Raw genomic sequence first — 13708 nt, forward strand, 5'->3', positions numbered from 1 at the left:
TCCCTCCCCCCTCTTTCCTTTCTTTCTTTCTTTCTTTCTTTCTTTCTTTCTTTCTTTCTTTCTTTCTTTCTTTCTTTCTTTCTTTCTTTCTTTCTTTTCCTTCCTTCCTTCCTTCCTTCCTCCCTCCCTTCCTTTCTTTCTTCCTTTCTTTCTTTTTTTCTTGGTTTGTATTTGTTGTTTTATTTTGTTTCCTTCTCCCCCCGCCCCCAAGACAGGGGTTCTCTGTGTAGCCCTGCTGTCTGGAACTCGATTTGTAGATCAGGCAAGCCTCAAACTCAGAGATACGTCCGCCTCTGCCTCCCAAAAGGTGTGTGTGTTTCCTGTTTCTTACTGCTTGTTTGTTTGTTTGTTTTAAAATTCAGGTCCCTGCTGCCTCTTTGGGTCGTGTCCCTGATTTTCTTCCCCCACAGATCTCTGTATTCTACAAGTTACAGCCTGAGACCTGCTCTGATAGCAGGCTCACTCTTCCTACCAGCATTTCCAGAAGGTTTGACCTGACTTGGGACTTGGGAAAGGCTGAGTCTACCTAGGTCTGAGCCCATAAAGGGAGCAGCCAGCCACCCGCGCCCTGCATGCCAGCCTGGATTTCCTATTAGACACAGCTTTACAGCAGGAAGGCCTGCCCGCCAGAGCCTGGGGCCCAGCAGTTCCATCTACCCATTCTGGACCTGGATGTCTGCCCTAGCAGATGTGATTTAGCTTGCTGCAGGAGAAATATCTATAAAAAGCTAACTATTGTCATAAACCCAGCCCATCAGACCCAGAGCAGGACTCCTGGAGGGATGCCCAGCCCCTGGGGTCAGTCTCATCTCAGAGACCAAGACCCTGCTACCCAAGGGATCTTTCTCCCCGAACGTCTGCCTTACTCTCATCACAGGAAAGGTGTCACATCACAGACGGGTAAAAGCTGGTGTGTCATTGCTGTTGCATTCCTCAGAACAGACTCCTCCCATGCTGAGGAGAGAGGGGTATGTCTTCTGGAGCAGAGTGTAATCCCCGCATGAGTGTGCACCTGCAGAGCGGCCTAAAGAGGCTCTCTCCCACCCCCGACCCCTGCCACCTCGGACATCTGGTTAGAAAGGAAGCCCGGAGCAGGCAGTGGTGGTTTACTAATCCTAGCACCTGGGAGGGTTTAAGTGAGTTTGAGGTCAGCCTGGTCTAAAAAGTGAGTGGCTACCCTAGAGGATAGCCAGGACTACATAGTGAAATCCTGTCTCAAAACAAACAAACAAAAGATGGAAAAGAAAAGGATGCTGAGAACTTAGAAGGAAGGTAGCCCACCTCTGTGTGAGCCCCAGACAGCTTTCCTCATACCTCTCCTCACATAGTGTACCCCCATATTCAAAAGCTAGGCTTCTCTGTGGTGGCAAGGAGAAACCGTTGGAGGAAGCAGTTTCTGGAGAGGAGGCTCTGTTGACCCCTGTCTATGAACCATTGTCCCTTTCACCTGCTACATGGAGCCAGGAGGAGTCCTTAACTGCAGAGCTCAGAGCATTTGTCCTCACCTTGGGAAGGGTATGCAATGCTCATAAGACAAGCATGGGAGGCTGGTAGCCTCCCTGTAGGCCATTTCTGTGACTGTGTGTACACATATACACACGGAGGTCAGAGGTCAACCTTAGGTGTCATTCCTCAGAACACCACCTATCTTGTTTTGGGGGACAGGGATGTAACCTCATTGGCCTGGAACTCACTGATTCTGGCAGGTTGCCTGGCCAGGGACTTCCCATGGATCTGCATGTCTTCCCCTCAGCAGTGCTGGCATTAGAAGTCCAGGCTGCCATGCCCAGCTTTCTCAAAATTTTAGGAATTGAACTCAGATCCTCCTACTTGTAGGGCAAGCACTTTACCAACCAAGCGATCTTCCAGCACCAAGCGCATGTTTTGGGTTGCACGTTTTCTTTCTCCCACATGTGTTTCTGACAATGCTGAGGAACAGATGGGCATAGGTTCTTGGGGAAAGGGGGAACTTCAGATTTGAACACTGGTTGGTCTAGAAGTGCTGAGATTGGCCATGGGAATAGAGAGCTTACATTTTGTGGGAGCCATAGGCAAGTGCCTTGCTTTTTGGTACCCCGAGAGCAAAGATGACTGAGAACAGCTGCAAAGCCAGAGGGAATTGCTGCTAAGGGGCTGTGGCCATCAGAGAAGACAGCCGAGTGGGAGGCCCGAGTGGGAGGCCTGGTTCCCCTAGGACCTGCATGAACCCTTGTGCGAGCTCTTGGAGATGGAGGAGGGAGCAGAGGAGGAGCCACAGGCAACCTCCTTCCTACCTCTAGACATTACCCTGAAATGAAGGCCCACCCTGGCTTGCTCCAGAGCTCTGCATGCTCCTGAAGGGTCCCCAGTGGGATAGACAGGGAGCCTAATAGCCACGCTGGGCCGAGCTGTCTAGGTCTTCCATCGGGGTCTTGATGTATCTACACAGCATCATCAAGGAAGATCAGCTTTCTGCCCTCGAGGGCTTTCAGTGGGAAGGACACACAGACGCCAGATTCTCAGGGCACACGGAGTGCATGAGTAAGCACTAGACAGTGTCTGTGTCACACTTCTCTGTGAGTAACGGGATGAGCCATGCCATGGGACAGCCAGGAGACACCCGGGGCCCATGAATGTTCTCCTTGGCTTGGTGTGAATCATAGCCACCACTTTCCTGAAGTGAACGACCATGGACTGCTAAGGCCCGAGTTCCCTGGAGACTAATTGTCTCCTGCTGTGATAGGGCATATCCCACTTAAATGTCACTCTTCCTGGTGAAACTGCAGGCAGGGCCATCCCCAGGATGTCAGGGAAGGCAAGCCCCAGAGAGACAGGCCATTGCTTGATTGCTTCTTGGTTTGAAGGTCTTGTCCTCTCTCCCCACATGAGCTGGCACATGGAAGGAGTCAGCCATACTTTCCAGTGACTGACACTGTGTGTGTGTGTGTGTGTGTGTGTGTGTGTGTGTGTGNGAGAGAGAGAGAGAGAGAGAGAGAGAGAGAGAGAGAGAGAGATGCCACCTGTGCATATATATTGTGAGTGTGCTATTAATGTAGGGGTAAGTGTGTTATGTGAGAGTATAGAGATCCTTGAGAAAGACCAAGAACCTGCCAGGTGTCACCCAGCTAGCCACAGGCACATAGTTCAGGCTCCTACCGTTCTGTGGACAGATCCGTTTCTGAGTCTGGCTTACCATAGTTAGGAGAAGGAGGAGGGCAGGGAGGGACAGACAGGTACAGTCCTAAATTTAGAAACTTTTTGCCCCTTTTCTGTCCCAGGTCTCTTGTAAGTAAGCCTTCCAGTTGGAGAGCTGATTCCCATGAGTCTGTCTGTCCGTATGTCTGTCTGTGGCACAGTCCCCTTGTTGGATGCTGTGGTCCCTTCCTTTCATGGCCAGGAAGGTGTTGGGGAAGTATGAAAACTGGGGGGCCCTGGTGGCTGTCCTCAAGCTGCACAAGGAGTGGGACACCCCAGTGCCAGGGCTGGAGCTGCTGCGGGCAGGAGTCACAGCCTCCTGGGAGTCCCCATGTGTCTCGTTTATGTCTGTGTAGCTCCTAGATGGAGGCCTAGATGTGATAAATCAGTCTCCAAGCTCTCTCTCTCTCTCTCTCTCTCTCTCTCTCTCTCTCTCCTCTCCTCGTCTCTTCTCTCTCTCTCATTGCAAAGAAAGCATACAAGTAGGAAATCCTAAAGTGTAGGCCACTCAATCGAAAATGACTTTTACTTAAGCACTGAATAGTTGTGTGTGTTAAGCAGGCACTCTACCACCAGGCTCTGCTTCAGTACAATGTTCTCTGTGTGTATATGTGCATACGTTTGCTCTCCCCCTTATAATTTGAGACAGAGTCTCTCACTGAGTGTGGAGCTCATTGGCTGGCTAGATGGACCAGCCAGTGAGCTACAGGGATGCACTTCTGTCCACCTCCCCAGTCTTGGGATTACAGGCTTAGCTGTCCTTTCTTCCAGATATTTTACATGGATTCTGGGGACCCAAACCCAGGTCTTTATGCCACATAAGCACGTTATGGACCGAGTCATCTCTCCAGTCTCCAGCTCAACATATTTTAGAGTAAATTAGTTTTTAAGACAGGGGCTGTTATGAGTGACTGTCCTCTAGGCTAAGCAACTGTTGTCTTGGGGAGTTCAGCTGTGACTTCTTACAAAAGGATCGTTCCAGCTGGGTTTGTTGACTGTTTATCCTCCCACACGGAGGGTCATGGAGCATCACAAGACCCTCATCTGAGTGTCCAGCCACTCACTACTATCTGTTGCATGCAACTCTGCCTTGCATGTGACCTTCGGGAAGGACTAGGCTGGGGGAAACTAGAGGAGGGGGTTCTATCTAGGCAAATATGAGAAAGCCCTTATCTTTGCTAAGTAAAGGCTTTTTATATGCATCTTGTTGAAGGAGCACACACACATTTCTATAGGAAATCCCTGACCTATGCTCTGTAACGAAACCTAATAAACTCCTTGGCTCCCCAGAATAAACTGGTGGAATTGTGCCTGGGTTTGTTGTTGGGAACTTAGGTTTGACAGTGTTTATGTCTCCCTCGGGGAAGAAATTTTAGCAACAGGTCTCAACGTGGTCCAGGCTGGCCTTGACCTCTTGGAGGAAATACTATATTCGTTATCATAGGCAGCTGCAACACTGTGTGCTGGCCAACTCGCACCTGTAATCTCAATACTCAGGAAGATGACGCACAATGATTGCGAGTCCGAGTTCAGGCACCCTATCCCCTTGGATGCCGTTTTGAGGGCTGGGCTGTTCTGAGGCATTTAAGCCACAAGCTCGAGACAGGGAGGCGATCTGCTTAACACTCACAGCTTCTTCCCAACAGAAGAGCTCTCCTCTGTTTTCAGAGGCTAAAAGTGCTGCAGCCCCTTTCCCAACCTCCCTGTGGCTAGCTTGTGGGTGTTTGACCCAGCTGTGCCTGCTGAGGTCAGGCAAAGGCTCCTGAAAGCTTTTAAGAAGGTTTCACTTCTGGGTTAAAAGCTAAATAAACCCCAGAAACATTCTACATGTCCACCAAGAAACTAGCAGATTAAAAACAAACAAAAAACTGTGGTCAATGCACACAATAGCGTATTACTCGGCTCTGAAATAGAAGAGAGTCCTGTCATATGTCACAGCATGGAGAAAGCTTTAGGACACTTAAGGTCACCAAACGACAGTTAGGACATGATTTCACTCACTATGAGGTGCTTCCAGAGGCCACATTCATAGAGAGAGCTGGCTGGTGAAAAGGGGGGAGGAGCTGCTCAGGGGTAGTTTCAGTTTTGCAAGACGAAAGGTCTTAGAGATGGTTACACAACAGTGGGCCTGATAACCGCGGTGCAGCAGGCATGACCCGAGGTGATGCGACCAGAAGCACTGGGAACAGATGATGGGGATGGTTGCACAATGCTGGAATGACTGGATCACTCTCTTCATAAGAATTCACCACCCAAACAAACCTTTATGTAGGCTAATCTCAGCAATCTTCGATAAGGTCATATGTATATATGAATCCCAGGGCTTGGGCAGGCCTTTTGTAGCCATGAGAGGATGTGTCTAAAGTCCAAGATCAAGCAGATCTGCAGAAAACCCAGGTTTCTTCTAAACATCCCCGGGACTGCTTCCCTCAAGTTGGTTATGTGAGCTCAGACATTTTATTCATGAAAAAAACTACATTTTAATTTATTTTGTGTTCATGCGTGGGGGTCCCGCATGTAGAGGTCAGAGGACAACTTTCAGGAGTCAGTTCTCCCCCTCTACCATGTAGGTCTTGGGTTTGAACTCAGGCCCTCAAGCTTTGCTGCAATTGCTTTTACCCAGTGAGCCATCTTGTGGTCCCTTGTTTACTTCTTATTGGGGTAGTTTGCTGCTTGTACCAGAAGCACATGAGCCAGAGACTTTCTATGTATCAGAAATGGAGACAAAATGGGAGGAATACAGCTTTCAGGATGTGGTTTATCACTATTGAAAAGCATTTTCACATACCACATAAAACCATCCACTAGGCCACCCTAGATCTGAGGACATACGCATCCTACAGCCCAAGAAACTGTAAATTTATTGTCCCTGTCTGCAGATGGTCACAACACTAAGACATTAAATTGATACTAGTCCCAACCTCTCAAATCCCACTGAATTGAGTGCTTCAAGCCAGACGGGAGGCTCACCTCTCATTGTTCCCATTCCCACCTCAGGACCATCACTCCCTTCTTACCAATGACCCTTCTCCATGATGCTGGCACCAAGATATAGACCATGCATCCTGTGGCCTCCTGTCACACTGAGCTGAAATGGGGTACCCTATAAAGGCCACGGTGAATCCTGAATGGCAGAAAAAGGGAAATAAGCAGAGAAGCCAGGGATCAGGAGCATGGTGGCACTCCCCCAGTATCCCGAGTCCCTGGAGTGCATCTGCTGTTCTCCATCTTCTCCCTCACATCAATCACTAGTCAGATTGCTCAGCTCCTTCCTCCTGGCCTGCCTCCTCATGTGAGTGCACCACCACTTACCCTGGTACCTTGGGGCTGGTCTCCTTTCTTCCTGAACCTGGTTTCTGCCCATCTGGCTCCATCCATACCCTCCAGGACCTCACCTTCATGTCTCACCTTGCCCTCTGTATCCTGGCTTCTTTAGCAACCATGTTGCAAAAGTAGTCCTTTGGCCCTTAATGATCTCATTTCAGCATTTAGCAGGCTGGATCTTTGGCCCCATTTATAGCAGGCTGTGATTCCAGAGGCAGGTCAAGGACCCTGGCTGGGGACACTGCAGACCAGACCAGCCCGTGAAACACAGCTGACAGGATGGGAACAGAGGCACCAAACAGCTCTTCTGGAAACTGGCAGCCAGGCTCCTCCTCAGGAATTCAAAGGAAGATTCCTACAGCTCTGCCATCTGCCATCCACATACATTCCAGAACTTTGCTTGGCATGGACGGGATGTGTGACATAATGGGTATTCGTGTCCAGAGGACCTGCGTTTGGACTCAGGCCTCCTTCTCTCTTAGCTTCAGTGTCTTTAAATGTCACTCACTACAGAGGTCTCCCACAAGGAACTACAGGGATGTTGTATGAAAAGGCTTTGTTCCTATGCACCAGTGTCCAATTTGAGAATATATGCAAAAAGAAAAAAAGCCTCTTTCCAACACAGTTAAAACTCTCAAAATACTTAGAGCTAGTCTTTATTTTTTTTTAAAGGCCTTAAAAAAAGTCTGACACTAAGAAAATTATATAGAGTAAGCCCTCGATGGGAGACATAGCCGACCTTGAGGAACTGCAGTATGGTGCAGATGCTCACTGGGACATTACAGCACAGCAGGCACACTCACCGTGTCCCTGGGAGTCTTGATGACAATTAGCAAGCTGCTGATGAGTAGTCACACTAAGAGGGTAAGGAGAAGATCGTTTGAAGAGGAACCTCAACACTTCTCGAAAGGCAAACTGGGGCACGAAATACTGATTGGGGAATTGGGCAACTCAGAACCAGAGGTTCGGTAGCTCCTCCACCAGAGCAATGGAGACTCTCATGAGTGAGCGAGGAAGAAAAAACAAAGAATAGGGTTGACTCAATGGTTGCTTGGTTAGTCCTACTGGCAAGTCTCTGATGTGTGAGTTTCTCTTTTTCTTTAACATAGACATGAAGAAACAGCTTGTGCTAGTTTTCCTGTGTCTGCAATTCAAGAAAGATTGAGTTCATTATGGATCTAACTGGCTTTGTCTGCTCAGGCCTGGTCTCCATTTTAACTCAGTTTACTTGAGTAAAACGTACTACAGAGTTATAAAATTACCATCCAATATAGGAGAGGTATGGTGGTCTGTAATTATAATCCCAGGACTCAGTGGGCAGAGGTCATTTTGAGGCCAGCCTAGGCTATAGAGTAAGTTTGAGGCAGCCTGGGCTATGGAGTTAGACTGTCTCAACAAACAAACAAGACAAGAGGGAGGTAAGGGAAGAGAGAGTGAGTGAAGAGGTGAGAGGGAGAGAGGAGAGGGAGAGAGCAAACAGATGCAAACTTAGTGTATGGTGACTTTGGTGTTTCCAATAAGCGACTGTCATAACTGCAGAGCATGAGTTCAGGTTGGTTCTATCTCACACTCACCATGAACTCCAGACCACACACGTAACTAAATGCTTCTTTTATAGCTGCAAACAGATCAGAAGAAAATGCAGAAGAGCATTTTCATGGTTCTACGATACAGAAAAAACTTTCTGTATGAAACAGATAACATTTTACAAGGTGTAGAATAAGTATTCTAAAATGGTATGAAAATGTGAAAGAATAAGAACGGGTGGGTCATCTCTGAAAAGGTACATTTATGGCCACTGTCTTTTTGAGAGAGGGTCTTTTTACTGCATTTGTGTGTGTGTGTGTCTGTGTGTGTGTGTTTGCATGCACATTCATGGCACACATTGTGGAGGTCAGAGACAACTTGTGGGTCATGTCTCTCCTTTCAACATGTAGGTCTCAAGGATCAAACTCAGGTCCTTGGGCTTGGTGGCAGGTGCCTTTACCCACTGAGCCATCTTTCTAGAATCTTGGTAATTTTTGCAGACTGCTCTCAAACTCCTGAACTCAAGAGATCCTCCTACTTCAGCCTCCTAGTAGCTGGGATTATAAGTGCATGCTCATGTTTGACAATCAGTGATGATTAATCAATGCAATTGCAAGACAATCCATAACTATAATAGTGAGGTCTGTGAGTCACTGGAAGAGGGGTGGAAGCTTGCACCAATGGGACAGAATAAGAACTTAGAAACAGACCCATACACATATGTCCAAAATGAGACCAGTGGGAATTCATGGGGGAAGAAGGAGGAAGGGAGTGGGATTGGTGAAAGGAGAGAAAGAGACTCCTTGGATTGAGTTAATATTTTTTTAAACTTTATTTATTTTGTGTGCATGTGTGTGTATGTGGATGTCAGAGAACAGCTTGTAGGAATTACTTCTCCCCTTCCACCAGGAACTGAACTCAGGCCATCAGGCTTGGTGCTAAATGCCTTTACCTGATGAGCCATCTTGCCATCCCTGAGTTGAGTTAATTTCATTTTGTTTTGTTTGGAGAGAGTTTCACTATATAGCCTTGGTCAGCTTACAACTCACTATGTAGACAAGGCTGTCCTCTAACTCATAGAGATCTGCCTTCTTCTTCCTCCTGAGTGCTGGGATTAAAGGCAGGTGGCATCTCCTGAGTTAATATTTAAAGAAAAATCAAACACTAAAAGTTTTAGTTAGAAAAACAAAACAAAACCAAAACAAGAGAAAAATGTCTGTGACCTTGATCTGTCAGAAAGTTCTTAGCATTACTCTTTATACTGGAAGTGGCATCCAGAAGAGAAAACATTGGTAAATTGTCTTCATCTAATTTTAAAACTTTTTATTTGAGAAAGAGAGAGAAAAGATAAGCCACATAGAGGAAGAAGTGCCCAGTATCTTCAGTCATTAGGCTGACAGCAATTAAAATCCCACAAAGTTCAACCCTATACATCTATCAAGATAGCCTACAAACAAAAAACCCAGTGACAACACTAAACACCAGGCAGGAAGTAAAGCAACTGGGTCATTTATGCTTTCCAAGTGGCAACAGAGGAAGGTCTAGTCATTGTAGAACAGCCTGACAATTTTTTAAAGAGCTAAACAAGCCACCACCACAGGACCCAAAATTGTACTCCCAATGTTCACAGCAAATTTATTTGTGATACTGTCCCCAAGCTGGACACCAGCCAGACATTCTTCAATAGGTGAACAGATAAGCAAAGTCGGGTGCATCCACACCCTGGCAGCTGCAAGAAGCAAACCACGGACACAAAATCCAACTTGACCTTGGAGATCACAGAACATTCTTGAGATGACTAAATGACAAAAATGAAAGAGTCATGGCTGCTGGAGTTAGGGATCAGTGGTATCCTAATTTCATTGCTATTGCCTAATAAAACATCCCTATCCAAAGCAACGTAGTGGACGAAAGGGTTGATTTGGCTTACAAATCAGCAAGTCACAGTTGATCACTGAGGGGATGGATGTTCAGGCAAGAACTTGAAGCAACTGCTCACAGCACATGCACAGCCAAGAGCAAAGAGAGAAAATATATATCTTTGCTCAATGCCTGCTTGCTTTCATGTAACTTCTCCTGTCTTACATATTTCATTACCGCTGCCTAGGGAATTGTGCTGCCCACAGTGGGCTGGGTCTTCCTACTTCAATTAACAATCAAGACAATCCTCTCACTGCCTGCACACCTGCCCACATACCAACTGGATCTGGATAATTCCTCAACTGATGCTCTCTTCCTGGGTGACTGTAGTTTGTAGCAAGTCGTCATTTAAAATTAACTATCACATGAGACATTGAGATAGGAAGGAAAGGAAAGAAAGGTGGGTGGGTTTGAAAGGGGCAACGTGGAGCTTGTTTGTGGAAGTGAGCATTCCAAATTCAATGTCCTGGGTGTGCTGTTACATTTAAAACTTAAACTAAAAATTCCAAGGTATTAGAAGAAATACAGAATATTCTTTTTATAATTAGTAATTGGGAAATCATGAAATATGATACTTAATACCAAATCTGTTAGGGGGGATACAACAAACCCACTAAAAAGCACAATAGTGACCGCAGTGGTATAGGCAGAGGCAGGAATATTTGTACTTGAGGCTAGCCTGGGCTACATTGCAAGACACACTGTCTCAAAAAAAAAAAAAAGCCAAAACAAAACAAAAAAACAAAACCTAAACAATGTATAAGAAAATAGGACAAATAAATATTATTTAAAAATATAGTTAGACATCTAAGCACTCATAAAAGATATAATGCCCCCCCCCCCAAATTAAAAGGACCATGAATCAAAGCTATGAGAAACCATGCTGAATTCTATTAGGAATGCAAAATAGGAAGTTTGCCCCAAATCGTGGCTGCTGAAGATTCAGTCTGTACCCTCAGATTCTGTTGGGGAGTATGAATTGGTAAAGCCACTTTGAAGACACAAATAAAAACCACTCTTACCTTTGATCCAGCGAGCCTATTCCCCGGAGTGGTGTAATTCTTACTACCTCACTGTGGTAGGATCTTCATCACATTCAGAGACAAAGCAAAGCAAAATGAAACATACATACTCACACACATTCACTCACACATATACTCACACAACACACATACAACACATATACTCACACAACACACATACACACATTTACTCACTCACAAACACAACAGACCCAACATACACACAACACACACACACACTCACACGTGCACACTCACATGCTTACACACATTCACTCACACATATACTCACACAACACACACATACACACACATACACACAACACACACATTCACACATGCACACACACACTACACACACTCACACATGCACACACACACAAACACACAGTTTTTCTGGCTGTAATTTTCCTGTTAAGTTTATGACCACAAACCTCCAATGATCACATAACACAACCTGGTAATCCTAAATCCTCCCCGGTAAATTTACTTTTATTCTCAGGGATTATTTTATACAGCCCTCTACCCCCACGTCTCCCATGTTCCCCTAACCCATTTTAACCAACTCATAACCTTGTTAAGACTTAGACAAAACAAAACAAAACAACACAACATCCCTCACAGACAGCTGGGCTTCCCATTAAGAACTCTTCTATCCTCATGGCATCTGTGCCACCTTACTCTCTCTTCACTTTGCCTCCCTGGTCCTTACAAAGAGCAATCACTCCATCCCTGTCACCTTGCTGGGGACTACGACCCAATCCTGCAAGTACCTGTTCTCCCTTATTTGATATTTCCCTTCTCAATCATTTTCATTACTATACAAGCATACTGTTATTTTCCATATTGAGGTGTAAGCTTGTGTGCTATATTCCTTCCATGTCTGCTCACAATGGCAGACATAGAAGTGTCATTTAAAAACACCTTTGGCCCTCTTGCATTAGCCTAGTGCTCCTGCTGGTAGTGAATACAAATTCTGTAGGTTAAGGACCTTGACTATATTGTAGCCACTATGTCCCTCAAGACCGGGGACAGTACTGGCCCAACCTGTAATAGACCTTCACTATTTGATGAGTGTTTTACACATAGGTGTGAGGGAAGAGCAGTGTTAACACTTGGGCTGCTATAGCTCTGCCTCTTTAGAGCAGGTAGGGATTTGGCAATGGCACCTAAAGTTGAATTGAGCTTAACTACATTGCCTCAAAAACAAAAACAACAAAAAACCATGTTAAAAACAGAAACCTGGGCCTGGAGAGATAGCGCAATGGTTAAAAGCATTTGCTGCTCTTGCAGAGGGCCTGGGTTTGATTTCTGGCACCATGACTGCTTACAAGTGTCTGTGACCCCAGGTACAGGGGATCTGATGCCTCTTCTGGCCTCTGAGAGCAAAAAACATCTACACAGACCATGGAAATGGCAAAACACCCATACAGATAAATAAAAAGAAATCTTTGCAATACAAACAGAAGCAAAACAAAAGATCAGAAGCCTGTCTTTCACATGGGGCTTGAGAAATTAACCCCAAAGCAAACACTTATGTTCATAAGGTGGGGAGGCGTATACACAGGGCAGGGTGACAGAGTGAAAGGACACATCTAAGAGAGGCAGGATGACCCCCAAGGAGGAAGACAATGATTGCAAATCTCATGTGATAGGAATTAATACACGAAGTGCATATGGGTCTCATATCAACCAAACAAATACTTCCATTCAAAGTGGTCAAAGGCCTTGAATAGACATTTCTCCAAAGAAGATGCAGAGAAACCACAAGGGTGTGGAAGGATGCTCAACCTTAGAAGATATCTGAGGAGTCCAAGCCAGATGCAGAGCTGGATAAATAACACTTCACTTCACTGGGCTGCTTGCTGGGTTTGGTTTTTTTGTTATTATTTTTGTTTGTTTGTTTTATTTTTTAAAGGTTGGTGAGTTTGTGGCCAAACTGGAACCCTGGGAGTTGCTGATGGGAATGTCAAATGATACAGCTGTAGAAAAGAACTTGGCAGCTCCTCATAAAGCTACCCGTAGGCATGGCACATGGTCTGGAGAGATGACTCAGTGTTAAGAGCATTTGCTGCTTTTCCAGAAGGCTGGGGTTCCAGTCTCAGCATCCACAGAGTGGGTAACCACTGAAGTCCCAGGGTACCCAACATCTTCTGGCTTCTGCAGACACCTCTGCCTGCTGAGCACAGACATACATGCAGACAAAACACCCATGCATGTAAAATAAAATTTAGAAATCTTTTAAAAAGAGAAATGCCATTTGGCCCAGCGACTCTACTTGTAGGTATATACCCTCAAAAAACTGAAAGCAGCGATCCAAACATATCTTTGTATGTTGTGAATTGTAGCATTTTTTCATAACAGAAAAAGAGGAAACAATGCAAATGTCAATCATACCTGAGTAGGTACCGAAACACGGTGTCCATATCAAGGGAATAACTGGGACTGACGCTAGGTAGGCTCCATGCACACAAGGCAGCCATCCTGCTGCAGACACAGCCCCAGACCTATGTAAGTGAATACCATCTATCCAGCTGTGGGGAAGAAGGGAATGCTACAGCACAAACTCTCAAAGGTTCTACATGAAACAATCAGACATAAAAGGACAGCTGTTGTATGAGTTCACTTAACGTGAGCAGCCTGGAATAGCCAAAGCCACCAGCCAGAGAACAGACTAGAAGGGAGCTGGGGCAATCCTGCTTCATGTGCGTAGGTTTCCACTGGGATTGCTAAAAGTGTCC

General features: G+C 45.8%; 1 long non-coding RNA gene across 1 annotated transcript; it reads right to left on the reverse strand.

Moving 5' to 3' along the window:
* Positions 1 to 5794: 5794 nt before the first annotated feature.
* On the reverse strand, positions 5795 to 6592 carry LOC110306446. The gene is made up of 3 exons (XR_002379272.2): positions 6487 to 6592; positions 6192 to 6298; positions 5795 to 5878 (listed from the first exon to the last, which is right to left on the reverse strand). It is a non-coding gene; the product is annotated as an uncharacterized LOC110306446 (long non-coding RNA).
* Between the last annotated feature and the right edge of the window lie 7116 nt (positions 6593 to 13708).

This window comes from Mus caroli, chromosome 12 (assembly GCF_900094665.2).
Source record: "Mus caroli chromosome 12, CAROLI_EIJ_v1.1, whole genome shotgun sequence".
NCBI lineage: Eukaryota > Metazoa > Chordata > Mammalia > Rodentia > Muridae > Mus > Mus caroli.